The 17,290-nt window shown below is 35.2% G+C and overlaps 1 protein-coding gene across 2 annotated transcripts in view; it reads right to left on the bottom strand.

Annotated features, from left to right (window-relative positions):
* The window catches only part of LOC137252581 (uncharacterized), a 687,899-nt gene extending 683,933 nt beyond the window's left edge, over window positions 1–3,966 (bottom strand). For both annotated transcript variants that reach the window (XM_067788530.1, XM_067788528.1), the window contains exon 1: window positions 3,165–3,966. The gene's annotated coding sequence lies outside the window, so the exon portion shown is untranslated. The remainder of the gene's footprint in view (window positions 1–3,164) is intronic.
* Window positions 3,967–17,290: the final 13,324 nt, after the last annotated feature.

The following is a 17,290-nucleotide window of genomic DNA, read 5'->3' as shown; positions in this document are numbered from 1 at the left end:
AAAAATCAGAAATTCCTTTTCACTATATGAATTTTTTCTCAAGTTAAAGAAGATTTTTTTAAATGTATAATGTATATTTTATGCAACAAAAAAATTTTGCAAAACTGCCACGCTCAATTTTTTTTTAGTTTTTTAACACTTTGAATATAAAAAAAATTCATAGCACTCCCAAATGTCCTCACATATTAACTCGATTCATAAGAAAGTGCAAAAAAAGCACTTCCATGTGAAGCTAAGGCACTTAGGTATGATATTCAAACTGACACTAACAACAAACACTTTTTCAAAAATATTGTAGCACCGAGAAAGATTTTAATTAAAAATTTATTCATTAAGGGGACCATAAAAACTCTTTAAATATTTAAAATTGTTTTTTTTTTTTTTCATTTTAAAAAGGTTTTAGGGTATATATAATTTTGTTTATGTATTGTGATTTGCACTTCAACATTTTTGAAACAGCCCTGGTTTTTTAACTAAAAATTCAGTTTCAAAATTCTTGTCACATTTATAAACTATCTATTCAAATATAAATATTATGTAAAATGATAAACGGTAGAAAATTTAAAAAAAATTCTCGCTTTAAAGTATGCACTTTTGTCAGGGTGGTTGTAATAATTTACGGACGGAATCAACAGCTTCTCGGTAGCAAATTTTCTCATTTAGGCGGCCAAAATTTAAATAGTCAGTGTGCCAAGTTTAAATAAAGTTATCGGGGTGATTGTAATAAATTAAAAATTATATTCTCCACGAGCTGGAATTCGAACACAAGTCGTAAAATTTCTAATCCTGCAGGCCTATCACAAGACTATGGCTGCATCTTTTTACATGCTAATTAACACAGTTTTCCCGTTGTTTTTGTTATTATTTTTATTTCATTTTATTTGACGGATGCAGCAGAGCTGAGCCAATCTGGTTCAATCTGTGCTACTCTGTGCGGAGGCTTTTTGTTTTTTTTTTTTTTGTTTTTTTTTTTTGTTGAGAAAAAACTGTTTCTTTAATGACTTTAAAAATGCACAAAAAATTTTAAATTTTTTGATATTAAAAAAAAAAAATTATAAGGTTTACAAACGGCGATTATTATCAGGACATGTTTCACATAATTCTATATGTTTTTGATCCTAATTGTGTGGAACACTTTTAGGCGCGCTATCGAAAGCTAAGTAACATTGTTTTATAGCAGTATTTCCCTTGAAGCTCAAAAAACTGTTATTTAGATGGGTATTTAAAAGTTGTTCAAACAGTTCAAATCAAGATAATCCTAGGTTAAACATTTTGAGGTTGCGGAGATCCCCATAGCTTTTTCGTGACGGATGTCTCTTACGAGGGAAAATTTAAATAGGTAATACATAAATCCGCAATTATTTGAAACGTAAAGTACATAATATTAAGTACATAAGAAAATTGAGATGGGTGACTTAGGCGGAGGTAGCTGGAGTAGGAGTGGGTGAAGGGGTCGGAGTGGGTGTGGGAGCGAGAGTGGAAGTGGGAGTAGGAGTGGAATTGGGAGTTGGAGGGAGAAGAAGAATTAATGGTATATGGAGATAAAGTGAATAAGAGATGGACAGGAAAAAGAAAGAAAAGTGTGAATTAGAAAAAACCAAATTGGAGTAGAGAGTGCCAGTTTTTAAACGCGGGTAAACCAGTTTTCGGGCGGGACCATGACTGCCCCGGGTATGCTAGTCTATAATTACTTAATTAAACTGAACAGTGTAGCTGTAGATTTTGTTCCCTATAAACTCCAAAGGTTGAAATTGCAGGTCTGTGCGGACCTCGCATTGACTGAACATGTCCATAGTTTTCGAAAAGATATGCGGAGACTACCATTAATTTTTGATCACAGCGCATCTATCAAATAAATTACGCCCATTGTCATTATTGGATATACTTAGAGAAAATAAAAATATACATGCGTAATTATATATCGTCTTATTTAATTCTTATGAACTTGGTGTATTCTCTAAATTGCACAGACACTTCGTGACCACTATTTGGCAGCTCAAGCGTCAAGCGTACTGACTGTGTTGACGTTTTCTCGATTTAGCTTGCACTTTTATTGAGTGTCAAGTCCCTGGCAAAAGTAACATCGGAAATTTGGAAAACAATTTTTTTTTTTTTTTTTCAAGTAGAAAAAAGTGTTTCCAAACGGAGTGATTTGGCAAATACTCTGAGTGTCTTTCTGCCACGAAAAGCTTCTCAGTAAAGACTCATCTACCTTGCAGATGACATTTGTAGTCGGCATAAGACATGTTGGTTCCATCTCGCCAATTTGTGGGAAAAATTAAAAAGCAGCGCGAACCAAATTGGAAGAAAAACTCGGCCTTTATCGCTTCGGAGGTGAATCGCGCAGATATTTTTTTTTACAAATCGACGGGTAGTCGCCCTTTTCGTTCTTCCAAGAGTTTTCCCCGATATTTAAACCTTCCGCTGATTTTTCAATTGCTACGACAACCGCCCGAAGTATAGCTCCTTGTAGTATGTACGAGACACTACAAGTATACATCTATCACTTTCTCACCTCTTCTTTCTTGCGGTGAGTAGTGAAGATATATGAGCTATTAAAAAATTTGGCACCTCAATCGCCAAGGGGGTCCTATGGTGAGGTTTTCTCAAATTAGCCGGCAATTTAATTGGGTATCAGTTTCATCTGGCACTGTGGTAGGGCTGTGCATTTTACTCAAATCTCATCCCATCCACGACCTTACCGCATCTTCTACATCTTCATCGACTTAGTTTAATTTTTGGTTGGATTGGGTGTTTCGATTAGCCCCAGCGGGTTAAGACGCTTCAAATAATTCCTGCAGTAAGCATACAGGTATTAGGAGGATAAGGAATTTAAAAAAAACGTTCCCGAGGCATCTGCATAACGGAGCATGCCAGACTCAATCCGGCGAAGAATTGCGCTTACGCACAACATTAGGGAGTGGGGGAGGCTTTCAGAGTGTGGTTCTGCTGTTGAAACTACAAAATTAGATCGGAAATAGAAATACTAGATGACAGCATTACAAAAATATTTTGATAGTCATATAATAGAGCCGAGAGTATGTTGTTACTCGTGCGCCCTTTATTGTAATTTGGTGATTTATCACATCGATTCTGTATAAAAATAATAATAAACATATAAGTAAACCTAAATTTTAAAAGCATAGGAATTGTGTTATATATACCTTTTTCATTGCATTATACAATTTTACGATTTTTCTTTCAATAATTTTTCTTTCTTCAATACTTTATTCATCCACATAACGGGTGCTGAGCAAAAGCATATGTCATTTATTTATATAAAAAGAAATCACTTCATTGTTAGTGGCTTTACAGCAACCCGTAGACACTATCACACAAACCTTTTTCTTCTTTTTTTCTTTACTATATAATGTAAATCGTTTGAAAAACTTGAGCGATGCTTTTATCAACCGATCGACAAACCGACAGAGTGTCTGACACACCGACCGAACGACCGAATTAAATATATGAACATCGTCAGTGCAAATTTACCGACCGACAGACATTAACCGCAGATAGTTACACGATAGACAGACAAGGACGACAGATGGGAATCCCCGCCACATGCAAACTCTTTGCATCGTACCACACGAGGTAACTTAATTGTAATTTTTGGACTACGCTAACAAAATGAGGTTAGAAGTTCCGCTTCCGCTATTAGTTGCAAAATTATAACTTAACACACACACACCTACATAAAACACTTGTGCACATATTTATCTATAGCAAATATCGAAATTCCGCACTGAAACAAGTTTACACGTGCACATCAATCGTGTGTATGCCATTTAGCAATATTTCAATTTGTTTATCATACATAAATTGCGAAGTTTTTTCTAACAAATATGCAAAACGATTTCCCGAATGTAAACTTCTTAGAAACGCCAACGATTTGCCTACAACTTTTTTTGCTGTAAGTAAACACGTGTCGTACGCGCACCACTACACCATTTCCATCCGCACGCTAAAACGTCACGATTTGAACTGATTACTTCATTTCACCTTTCGTATTATTTTGTATAAACTTTGAAATGCACGATGTTTTTCCAATACTTAGTACAGCGACTAGGATAACGACGATAGTGAAATCGTTTTTACTCATACCACATGGCAAATGGTGAGTTTCTATTCTCATTGCATTCGCCCATGCGCATACTTCGTATATGAATATACATTCTTCGTGTATGAGAGCGTTTAGGGTTTTGCAAAGCTTAGATTTTCACTCAAGTATAGAGCTTTTTGTGACGAAACGGCAATGTAGGTATGTACGAGTATAGTGGTAGGAGTGACGACACTCCTTTGGGTGCAAGAAAATCATCGCATTTGAATGTGAATATAAAATGCAAAACCACTGAAAGCTCTTTGAAAGCTCACACACGCTGATAAGACAGTTCTAGCTTAAAATTGAAGACACCAATTTAATGTGTTACAGGGGCACCCATCATTATCATAAAAACGTTAATTGATAGTTAATTTACATCAGGAACTGCAAATAAATTAATTGCTACTGGTTTAAGTTAAAAAAATCCTTTATCAAGGATAGGGAGATACAGAATGTAAGCGTGCGGTGTAAAGTGCAAGTGTAAGCGTAAGCGTGGTCTTTGTGAGTTGAATGCTATATGAGAATATGTATGTAAATGCAGTCGCAATGTGTGGGGATTGGTATGTTGTATGGATGAGTAAATAATGTAAGCGTAACTGTAGTCATTACGCAAGAGCATAGGGTGGGAACAATGAAAAGCAAGGAATGGAAAGAAAAGGAATTTTATAATCCAAGCTGTCGATTGGTTATGTTTTTGCTATCGTTAATAAAGTTTATCTATAAGTAATCGATTTGTATCATTGTATTATTAAAAATAATCGAAAACTAATTGATGCGTTATCAAAAAGCTATGGATTTTTTATCAAAATGTTATCGGTTTACTATGGAAAAGCTACCAGCATTTATCGAAAGCTCTTCGATAATTCATCAAAAATTTATTGATTTTTGTCGAAAAGTTATCGGCTTGTTATTGATATTTACCAATTTGCTTTCGGCGTATCCACTACTTTTAATCGAACAGTTATCTTTCTTTATCGCCGTGTTGTCATCCAAATTCGTGTACGCATATATCACTGAAAATGCTTTTGTGATCTACTGTATACATTCTCGCACACATGCACTTCTGGAACGTTCTGTCTACAGACAGCAGTTGTTGAACTGTCGCGGTTGTGAACCTCAAATTTTTCTTATAAAAATAACATAGATAAACGGAAATTCCTACCTTCTGATACACATATCGTCGCTGCGGTCACAAAACCAGTTGTGGTTTTCAATAGCTTTTCAGTAGATCAAAAAAATTTATTTCTGGTGTCCATTCGCAAAATTTTGCAAATGTCGTATTTTTCAAATATTTTATGGAAAGTATGTTATTGATGTGTGAAGGAAAAAATCATGTTTTTTAACCCATTACGAGGTGATAAATATTTGCGCCGTTTTATAGCACATAGCTGCTTTCAAACACGATTCAAATTTGCTTCTCGCGGTACGGAGATTACCCCTTAAGCCCCTGGGAGGTGTAGCTTCATCAATCAGATGTCTGTTAGGATGCCCAGGTTTCTGCGTATTCAACAGGAACTGTTTGGTTAGCATTTCATTTCTCTCCCAAATGGGGAGTATTCTCGCCTCATTATGTAGATGGGGTTCTGGGGACAAAAGAAGACAACCCGTGGCGGGGTTCTGAGAGCAGTATTTTGGCAGGTCTGTAGCTTCTTCCAGTGAGTAGTCTTTAGGCTTGGCGACCATATCGGGAACGCGTAGCATGCAATCGGCTGGCCAATTGCTTTGTAAGTATTAATGAGCGGTTTCTTCTTTGGTTTTGCCCCAAGTGCTGCCGGAAAGAGATTTGAGGATTTTATTACGGTTCTGGATTTTCATACAATTGCGGTTGTATGCTCTCCAAAATGTGGATCCTGATCGAACGTCACACCCATTATTTTAGGGTGTAAGACATTCAGTAGCGTAAAGCCGATGTCGGGATCAAATAGATTATATTGCACTGAGTGGTGGGTGATAAACGTGAGACCGCCTCCATTTCCGTATGTATTTGGTCGCTTGGATCGGTGCAATGCGGATGTCATGCCGCTTTATGAAATCAACTATCTCCGTGATCTTTTCAGTTAACGAATTACAGTTTAACTTCAGAATTCTGAAGTGTAACGGGGGAGACGTCGTCACTCGGGGGCCAGGACGCAATTGCTGTTGTGGCCCTGGGACTATACGTCCCTGGGTAATTATTTTGGTACCCGGTGTAGATGCTCGGCGTTGCCACCGACTCTGCTACGGAGATTGGAGTTATGAGTAGGAGCGGCCGTATGAGCTGTTGGCACCGTGGAGCCCGAGCAGCAGCGGGTACTTGTTGTGGCTTGCTGAGCAGCGGGACAGCTATAAGGGAGTGGGGGGCACTAACGAGCAGGCTAAGGGACGCCCTTGGGCGTAAACAGCAAGGAGCTACAAAAATGTATAAAAGTTACGATGACTTCGGGTTTTGGGGTCTAGCCCAGAACATCCTGTCCGATGCAACAACCCCTTGCACGTAACACACTGCCAAGTTGACCGTCCTAAAAAGATCATTTTCCGGCAAACGCAGCAAAACCATTTCTCTGGACAGGGGTCAGGTACAGGTCCCGGATTGGGTTCGATATCCTCCCTGAGCAGGAGAATATGGCGCAGTCCCGCTGCAAGGATCTGCTGGGAGGATGACAATTTGTGGGAGGGATGCAACAAATTAAATGGGATTACACTGAAATTGCTGCCCTTGGTCGGGAAAATTCCCCAGTTGCTGCGGTACATAGAACCGGCTGCCTTGAGAAGCGAGATGTCTGTAATTATTTTTAACATTGAAATCAAAGCACTTTCGCCAGCGATTAAAAAAAATTATAAGCAAGTAACCGTACATAACCGTTTTACAGAGTTCTTCTAGTACTGCCAGCACATAGCTGTTTTCGGTCACTTCTAAACCAAAAGAGATATAAAAACGGTATATGCAGAAATGTGGGCTCTATCTATATAGTGATAATAAAATATGCAATAAAAAATTAAAAAAAAAAACACATAACTGTTTCCTTATCGCAGCGACGATATCTAGATTTAATTAACTTTTTATTATAATTATTATTCTTCCATATTTCACACGCTTTTCACTCTTATTTTATATACTTATACTAATCACTTCGCGGCGCAACCGAGCTAGCAACTGCGGAAACCAACATTACGAATAATGCGTAGTTTTAATGCTCATTTTGGTTTGGTCGCTAAATTCAAAGTGCTATAATTGCTATCGATCCTATAAAAAAGGTCTGTCTCCTAAATGGTTTTGTTTCACGCATATTTTTTCATTGCATACTTTTAAGCTAATCACAGTATTGTCGCAGTGTTCGGACTTCTACCTCTATAAAATTCTATACGATTTCTTTAGAAGTTTCTAACGCGCGGATTCAAATATTGATTTAAGAATAAAGACGTTGCATGCGCGAACTTCAGTGGAAAGCAGCGGAGCTTCACAAAATTCGAGTAGGTCACTTTCATCACGCCACAAACTTCAACACAATTTTTAACGTAATTTATGCACACAAAATACACTGATTGAAGTTCTAGAGAGTAAAAATTAAAATTCTGAACAGATTAGCTTAATAAAACATGTAGAAATAATTGTTAAATAACAAATACAGACAGTGGTAATTTAACAAATTCTGCTGTGGTAAGTGGTGAATTTGACCTACTAGAATTTTGTGTCCCTGCAACATCTCTATCTTAAAATTGTCTCTGCGAATATTTGTGACTTTCAGCGGCAGAGCACTATGGGGTAGTTTGCAAAAAGTTATCTCAAAATAAAATGTCTCAGCTACGGTTAGCGCAAGAGTTGTGGAACGAAAACGCTCGCAAAGCCTTTTTCCGCCGATATGATTGGTATCGATACAAATTTCAAAACTAAATATTGAAAAATTATTTTAAAAACATTCATATTTAATTTCTTTTACACATTTCAGTTCAGCATCTCAAAATCTTTAAAACGAACAATTTGGAATCTAAAAAATTTATTTAGTTCTTATTTTATATTACAGTACCTGGGCGACCGAGCCTTGCTCGGCAATCTTCGAGTATGCCGCATAACATACTTTGTTCTATATGTCATCATAGCCGAACTAAAGTCTCACAATTTTATTACATTCCAAAAACTTGTTAATTTCACGAATGACAACTATCAGTTAGTTTAATTAAATGTCAACTTACTTCCCTAAGCGCCATCTGTTGGTAAGTAGTTAAATGGTTAGATGTCGTTTTCAAATTGAACATATGCCTCTAGTCTTCAACGATAGTAAATTACCATGGTGAATATCTTTTTGCTATGGTGAGAAATCTTTGTAATAGTAATCTGTGAGAAATTGCAATTATTCATTTCATATTTGCCAAAAATATGCATTTAAATATATTTTGCTAGAATTAGCCACGATGCACTATGGAAAATAAAGGCCAGTCTCTGATTAAAAACCAATAACTTTTTTATTTCTGAATATTATGTTCTAAAGTTTTGCACATATATAGAATAAGGTGTATGGAATCAAATGGAATATAATTCGTTATGCCTTAATTTTAAACCATACCTTAAAAGATAAAAGAAATTCAAAATTATTAAAAATATCCAATATTTATTTTTTAACAATGAGTACTATTATCCTATGCCTACAAACCAAATATAAAATAGTAAATCAAAATTCAAGTCAATTTAAATAATAAGAACATAAAAAACAGGTAATTGAAATTGAACATAGATTAATTAATTAATTGTAATGTTTACTATTGTTATTGTACATATACATATGTTTATTATGTTATTTATGCCTGATTAACTTCGGGATCTGAAATTAATTCGTTCACTTTCAAAAGATCTAAGGTGTCTTCATCGAGTTCCTTCACGGTTTTAATATATAGTTTTCTAATGCTGGTTATGTAAGGATCTAAAATATAAAGAAGAGTATGAAATACGTCCTTGTTTGTAGCGGATTTTGATCATTTTCTAGCATGATGTTAACGACAATTTTTATAATCCTTATAACGGGATTCTTGTGCATCTTCCGAAAGTTGACATATAGGAAGTACTGCAAAATTCTTTATGACACTTTCTCCATGAATCAAAATTTTGTGATCTGAAGATGGCATGTAGTGTTGTTCATAATTGCTTACATAGATCCTGGCAGTCTCCATAGCATAACTGCAAAATTTTTTAGCATTTGTTATTGAAAGAGCTTGCAGAATTATGTAAAGTCGTTTAATCAAATTTATACACTCCCGTAATTTCAGCAGAGCAGCATGCATTGTGAAAAATTCTTCTGGAAGTATTACCGCCATTAGTATTACCACTTACTTGCTTGGTTTGTCGATGACCATTCCTAGCTCTTCACGGAAACGCCTTTGTACCAGGCTTTTCTCCTCTTGGTTTCTTTTCTTCGCTTGTGGTTCACCATGTTTGGAAAGACAGATTATAGGAAATATGTAAAATCATTTCCATACAACGAATCCAGGCGTGTAAAGTAGACAGTCCATATTAATAAGAATCTTCATTTTCAGGCCTAGCAGCCACTTTAGTCAAATCGTTCATTTGTCCCGTAGTACAAATATTGTGCTTTCTTTAAATCCAAGTCAATAAATACGCTCAATGCTTCTTCATCCGTAAAATTTTTTGTCTGACTTGCGTCTTCTATGAGACTCGAGAATAAGGTCCTATTTTCACTGTCAGCAAACCTTAATTTTTCCACAAGTTTAGCTTCTGTTCCTTCTCCTATTGAACGACCTTGGAAGATATGCATTATAGACGTGTTCAAATACATATTAATTAAATAGCATTGTATTTTTTCTTCTTTTACTGAATTCTGACAAATCTGGATAAGATACGCACGGTCTCCCACGTTTTCAAGAAGAAGTAGATGGTGTGGAGTCGGTTGTAACGTCTTCAGATTTCGGTAAAGTTACTGAATATTCTGATTCTAACCAATTACTGTTTTTCATTAAAAATGTATCCTTTTTACGTGAAGCTTCTGCCCATGGTTTATTAAAAGTATGAATAATATGTCTTTGAAAATCACTGAGGATGAAACATAAGTTGTCTTCAGATACATGATAATTTTTTTTAAACTGTTCATAATGCCTCCATTGGTTTTTCTACTTCGATATACGAAAGTATTATTTCACGTTCAAAACACTTGAAGTTAGAAATTTTGAAGGGACAACAAACACGTAGTTATTCGTATTCGTAACAATTACACTTCTGTTAATTCACTAATATTTTGTTCTGTTTATATACTAATATGAAATATGCGGGTAGTGCGTTGATACAAAGGGTATTTTGGAAATTCTGTTATAATTGCTTTTAACCTCGTTAGTTTCCTACTTAAGGTGTACATTCATAAGTACTCCGTCAATAAAGTTTCGAATTGTAGGTATATTATGCAAAACTGAACTTAATGCTTTACTTTTTTATTGTTTAAAATAGGATTCAACGCTCAATGTCACACGGGAGAACTGAAATTTTTATTGATAAAAAATAGGTATTTTACATAAACAAAAAATAAATATAAGGCGCGATAACCTCCGTAGAGATCTAAGGCCGAGCTTCTCTTCCAATTTGCGTCGTGCTCCTATTGATTTTCCCTACAAATCGGCCGGACGGGACCTACATGTTTTATGCCGACTCCGAACGGCATCTGCAAGGCAGATGAGTTTTCAATGAGAGCTTTTCATGGCAGAAATACACCCGGAGCGCTTGCCAAACACTTCCGAGGGGCAACCCCGCTTAGAAAAATTTTCTTCTAATTGAAAAACCATATTTCTAAAATTTTGATGTTGCTTTGCCCGGGATGTGAACCCAGGGCATACGGTGTGGTAGGCGGAGCACGCTACCATCACACCACGGTGGCTGCCGGTATTTTACATAGTAATAATATATTTCCGCCCACTGAAATTGAAAAATTTAGGTAAAACTGCATTTAGTGTTTTTGTTATGATGTTTGAAAAGATAATGCTTTACTTTTTTTTATTGTTTAAAGCTGTATTCAACCCTCACGGTCACTCGAGAAAACTGTGATTTTTATTGAGAAGAAAGAAGAATCATTCAGCGCTGTTCTCTGGTGTGTAATTTGTTTATTAATATTTTCACAAGCAATATGATTGCAAAAGAGATAAACTTCCTAATATCAATGAAAAATTACAAAACTTACCGCAAACTATTGATGTACACAGCAACATTTAAAACCCCAATAGATAGCGAGCAGTTTTCCGTTTTCTGACTTTTATCACATTTTTAATAGTTACTCCGAGAATCGCAAATTTCGGCAGCTTTTTTTATTTGATTATGTTTATGGATAGCTAGGTTATAAATCAGCGTAAAATGTAAAGCGTCGGTAAACGTGGGCAACTGTCAAACGTCTCGATGAACTTTAAAACAACTTTTTTTCACCATATTTTATTTTGCAATTATTTTAAGGTAAACATAAACATAATATTAAAAACATATTAGTTGTTTCATATTCTTTAAAAAAGGAGGTTTCCAGAAATATATAATACATCATACGTTTTCCTGTAACGTACCTATAACTTGTTTTCGAAGATTTTTAACTTTAATAGGATATGAGTAAGTAGAGTACTATTTCCTCTAACTACCCCACCGCTAAATGGAAACCCTACTCAAAAATATCCCTATTGTAATGCGGAGTGAAATACCTTTCGCTTGATACCCATGTCGGCATATCTCATGCAATTTTTTTTTTTAATTTCGAATAGGTGGAACCCTTGTGAAACATTCTGTGTGGCAACACCTAGGTAGAAAGTCTTAGAAGGTGATAATTATTTCTGTGCCAAATTTCATTTTAATCGGTTGAGCCGTTCCCGAGATCGTTCGGCTATACAAACATACAAATATACAAGAATTGCTCGTTTAAAGTAATAAGATTTACACAGGCCTCAGATGCGTCATTTAAAAGCGTTTATGTTGGCCTCATTCACATCTCGCTTAACCTTCCCTGCAAGACTCGACTACGAGGGAACAATCCATAGCAAGAAAATGCACTGACGTAATTGATTAAACAATATTACGATATAAAAAGATACATATATCACAAATACAAAGCAGCGTCTTGTAGAATTGTAAGTTTGGATTCAAAAAACTAGTGGAAACTGATATTTATAATTCTGGTACAACACTAAGATCATGATACGTTGTTTAACCATTAAAATTCTTGCCGGGTCTGTTTTAGTACGAAAATGTCAAAAGAGTGTATGTGTTTGGTGGTGTGGATTGCATTTGTAGCCCGAATGCGATTAAGCGTTCAAATGAGTAATTTCTTTAATGCGATTTGTATGGGGAAACACGTCGAATTTTGATTTGGAAAACAGCTAATAAATGTCAAAATTATGTTTTCAAACACCCTTTTCACTACTTAATTTTGAGACTTTGTATTATGATACAACAAAACAAGGTAATTCCACTTTGATATTTTTGACATAAACATGCCTGGCTTTCACAAATGTATCCACAAACTTGTCGGTGTCTACGAAAACATACAACGTCAAATGAGTTTGCCGCCTGTTTTACAAGAGAAATGTACGTAAGATTTTACAGTGCGTTTTAGCCACGCACTGCTTTATCGACTTCGAGTCATTAATGTGAAATAATGGAAACAGTTTTGACCCCAACTGACAATCATTTTGACTTAATGAAAGCCAGGCATTCGATTTTTGAGATACAACTTGCCTATTGATTAAGACAACTGCAGTTTCATGGTGCGAATATGGGCGAAACCTTTGATTAAATTAAGAAATTGCCTGATGATGATTATTTTCAGTTTCTCTTAAACAAAAATAATAATTGAATATTCAATTAATAAAGCCTTAATCTCAAGAACTCTTAAATATAAAGTAAAATAGGAGAAAACAAAAAAATTTAAAATAAATTAAATAAAATAAAAAAATAAAATAAACAAAATTTAATAAAACAAAATAATTTAAAGTAAAATAAAAAAATTTAACTAAATGATATAAAATAAAAAATCAAATAGAGAAAGGGAGGAAAGCAAAATAATGGGAATGAAAGCAAAGAAGTGAAAGGGAAAGAAGAGGAAAGGGGAGGAAAGGAACGGAAAGGAAAGTAAAGAACCGGAAAGAAAGGGAAGGAATGGCAAAGAAAGTAGAGTTATATCGACGTCGGTTACGGTAGAATTTCAAACACATGGCGAACTCTAGTTTGCATGATAATAGAATATTAACTTCAAATAGTTATACTAGTAATAAAACAGCATTTGGTGGTGTTGTGTTTTATAATTTACAAGGAAATACGTAAATTTATGGGTCTCAATGTATATAAAACTCTTACCTACACATTGTATTTTGAATTTTCAATAGTGTCAGGCTTAATTCCGAATTCAACAAAAATCCAACAGACAAGGCGTAATCTTCTACTATCGAAATACTTTGCGATACCATTTTAATGAAATATTCGTTTTTACAATCATACAAATGTGGTAGGTGAACTCGTTGGGCGAAGAATAATTCCCTCGATTTCATCGTCGCTCTCTTCCTCAGATTGATCTATTCCCAATGGCGTAGCATGTTCAGCATCAAACGCATCATAATAGTTCTCATCATCGCTAGTTTCGTATTCCAAGTCATTAAATGTTTGCAACAGACGCATTGACTTCATGCCGCTTTTGAACTCCTCGCAATGTTTGTGAAATGCCCGCAACAAATGTATCCTTGTACGCACCAATGAAAATAATTCCTTTTTGAAGGCTGCATTCTCAGACCTAGTTCTCGTGCTAGCCCTCAATGCATGCGATAGTAGGTCGTATTCTGCATGAAAGCTATGTATTTGTTTCAGTAAATTAAGTTCGGTTTTAATTTGTTCTGTTCCACGTTTGGCTAATTCCAGAGATTGCTCGATGGACTTGGACAGCAGTAGAAAATTCTCCAATTTTTCGCTACTTGATTTTACTTTACAGTTACTCATTTTTATATGTTATTTATTTTTTTTTTTTTTTAATTTCAACGAATAAATTTAGACTTTCAAAACATTTTCAAAACACAAAAGTAAATATGAATATAAATAAAATATCAACTTATAGGAAATTATCAAAAAAGTCACAATTCAAAATATTTTAGGGTTGCTTGTCTTAGACCGTGTTTACAGACAACAAGTTTTATTGCTCAGTTTGGGCAACTTCTCTTTTGGTGTTACACGTTCTCGTTGCTTTGCTCCTACATGACTTTGGAGTAAGCTAAGGGCATTGTGAATTAATACAAGTGGCGAATGTTTGATAAAAACGTTCACAATAGTAACTGAACAGCTTCGATCGCCTGTTCCATCGCTGTTCGATTTCTTAAATCATTTGCTCAATTGTGTTTTTTAAACATATTTGTAGACGACTGGTATATTGCATTATTTACATATTGTAAAATGTTTACAAAATTTTATGTTGCTCAAATTTTATCTAATAAATTGATTTTGGAAATGAATATTAAGAAGAAAATCAGACTAAATAGAGCAAAAAACAAACCTTTCTTCCATTCTCTGGCCACTCGCAACAGCCGTTCTTCCTGTCAGCCATTATTTGACAGGTAGGTATGACCATTATACAAAAAAGAAGGTAATTCCACACACAATTTTTTGACGTATTTGGGGATTTTTGAAGTTTCATAATGTTTGTTGTTTTGCCAGAAGCGTTGCCATACCGTTACTGTTTAAGGCGAAATTGTAGTTTTTCGGGATGGAAATTACCTTTAGAATAGAAACGCAATGGTCATCTGAGACAATAATAATATGCTTTAGCACGATTTATGTGCATACATATCGATTGAGAATACAGTAAAACATGCAATTTTATTGAAAAATCGTGGATAATGACATATATATTGGTTAATGACTCATACATTTATGAGAAAAAAAAAAAAAAACAAAAATCCTGTTGTTCTGGCATGGCCCTATTATCATGCCCCTACAGTGGATATTTTTCAAGGCATGTTGAGAAAAAGTGTACCTCCAAAGTCTTCACATCTATGTGAATGCCAAAAGGGCACAGAATATGTATAGGCGGGTCTGTCCCAAGGTGACCCCTGGTACAACGGGCAAAAACACTCTCATAACTAATGGCTAACCTGCAGTGCTACAGGGTAACATACTCCCTAAAAAATGGTTTAACAATTCCCTCCTAAAGCGCAACGCTTGAATTATACAATAAATAAAAAAATGAAAAATGTAGACTTCTAGCCAATTTATCAAGAAATTGTAGTGTCGGTTTATAAGGACCTGCTTTGAGCAAGCATTTGACAAACGTGTATATTTTGTCAAAATGTTCTGATAAACGTACGGACACTTAAAAAGGCTATATTCCCTTGCTTTGCATACTTCGATCCATGTTTCTTCCACCAAAAACATTTTCGGGAGCTCGAAAAACCTATTAAAACCCTTCTTTTCTAAGCTGATATTTGGTATTAAAATATTTCGAACGCATGGGACTCATTTTTTTTTCTTTTTTATTTAAAATAACTATGAAAGGAATTTAGTCGTATTCGTTAATAAGAAATCCATCAAAATTTGTAAAATTGTTCAATATGGTAGCTTGTTTTTGGCGAAATTGTCATTGTCCCCGCAAAAGTCAAGTGGCTAACGTCGCACTAAGTGGAACTACCTCCATTTTTGGAACCCAGCGGGTCAGGGGTTTAGAATATACCTGCGGTAGGTATGCCTGTCGTAAGAGGCGACTAAAATACCGGATTGGCCTGAAGGTTTAATGTGGCCATATAAATCGTTCCCGAGATGGTCGGGCCAGCACCTTAATGATGCTGTGTTACCGGAGCGTACCGGATCTGTAAACGGCAAAGGACCATCACATCGAACACTCCCTAAACCTTCGGGGAGCAAACGTATCGCTACAACAACAACAACAACAACAACAACCTCCATTTTTGTATCATGGGTATGGCAATAGAAGAATAGAAAGATTTTTCACTTGTATGAATGTAGGGTTTTAAATAAAACACAACCGATTGCGTATGTAATTTAAATGTGTAATGGAATTAATTTCTTAAAAAAATAAAACTGTATATTGGAATTTATTAACTTATTACTACGCGGCCATATTAGCGTACGGTCGTTTCGGTGGTTAAATTAAAACTCAAACTTAACTTAATCGCCGCTATTGTTTGAACCTGCCAACCGACGCTTCGATATTTCTTCGACCAGTTACAAGGTTACCCCTTGTCTTCATTTTCGGCACCTTTTAAGAAGGTTGCCGCCTTAAAGTATTTTACTCTATTCTATTAATCCTATTCTTATTACCATTCCTACATGAATTCACAATGGCTAAGGGTCAGTCCAGAAAAGGGAAATGTTTAGAATAGCGGTCGACTACTAATACGCGTTCAAAAATTAAGGGAGAGGTGTCAAAAGACACGTTTTAATCTCAGTATCAATAATCCGAAAACAGGAAAAAATGTTGAGTCGTTCAAAATATATTTACGAGAAACCGAAAAATGACCCCTGACCCCTCCAAAACTGAGGTGAGATCTATAGTATTTTTGCGCAAAACACCTTTCTACGTTGACGTCCTTCGTCAGCTATTAAAAACCGGGGAGATCAAACATGATCGACGAATCGGGAAAACCATGGAATGGAATGTGTTGCAAGAAAAAGTTGTATATGTGTTGGTTTCATTTTGAGTTTGCCATCTTCTTTTGACAATCTCTACTCCATTGAAATGAAAAAGTAAAATCAGCTGATGAGGTGAGCCAACCATATAGTGGAGCCATGATTATTACCGGAAAAATTTCCATATTTCTCTCTTTATATGGAAAATCTAGTTATTTAAATAACTATTACGAGTTAAGTACGATAATGATGATATACTAGTTATACATATGTAGGTAAACGTAGTCTAGGGTACTTTCTTTTAGATTAATACACGATTGCATAGGTGAGTTTCAAAACTCTTGCTTGGTTCAAGAGATATAGAGCAATTTAGGTGTTCGGTCATTTGTGTACCGATAAATTCCAATTTTTACCTTACATGATGCAATTCTATATCAAGCACAAAACTAAATGCCAAAGAAATAAATATTTTTGCCATTCCAGTTGTTTTACTAATTTAAATACAAAACCTTATTTTCAAACCAATTTCTTTGGATTATAAAATTGATTTCGGATAAACAAATTCAATATTTAGTGCGTTTGAAAAATATTTTATATTCTTGGTACAAGTCTTTGAC

Source organism: Eurosta solidaginis, chromosome 5 (genome assembly GCF_040869045.1).
Source record: "Eurosta solidaginis isolate ZX-2024a chromosome 5, ASM4086904v1, whole genome shotgun sequence".
Classification (NCBI taxonomy): domain Eukaryota; kingdom Metazoa; phylum Arthropoda; class Insecta; order Diptera; family Tephritidae; genus Eurosta; species Eurosta solidaginis.
The sequence above is the reverse complement of the archived record's forward strand: the minus strand, read 5'-3'. Positions and strand labels throughout refer to the sequence as shown.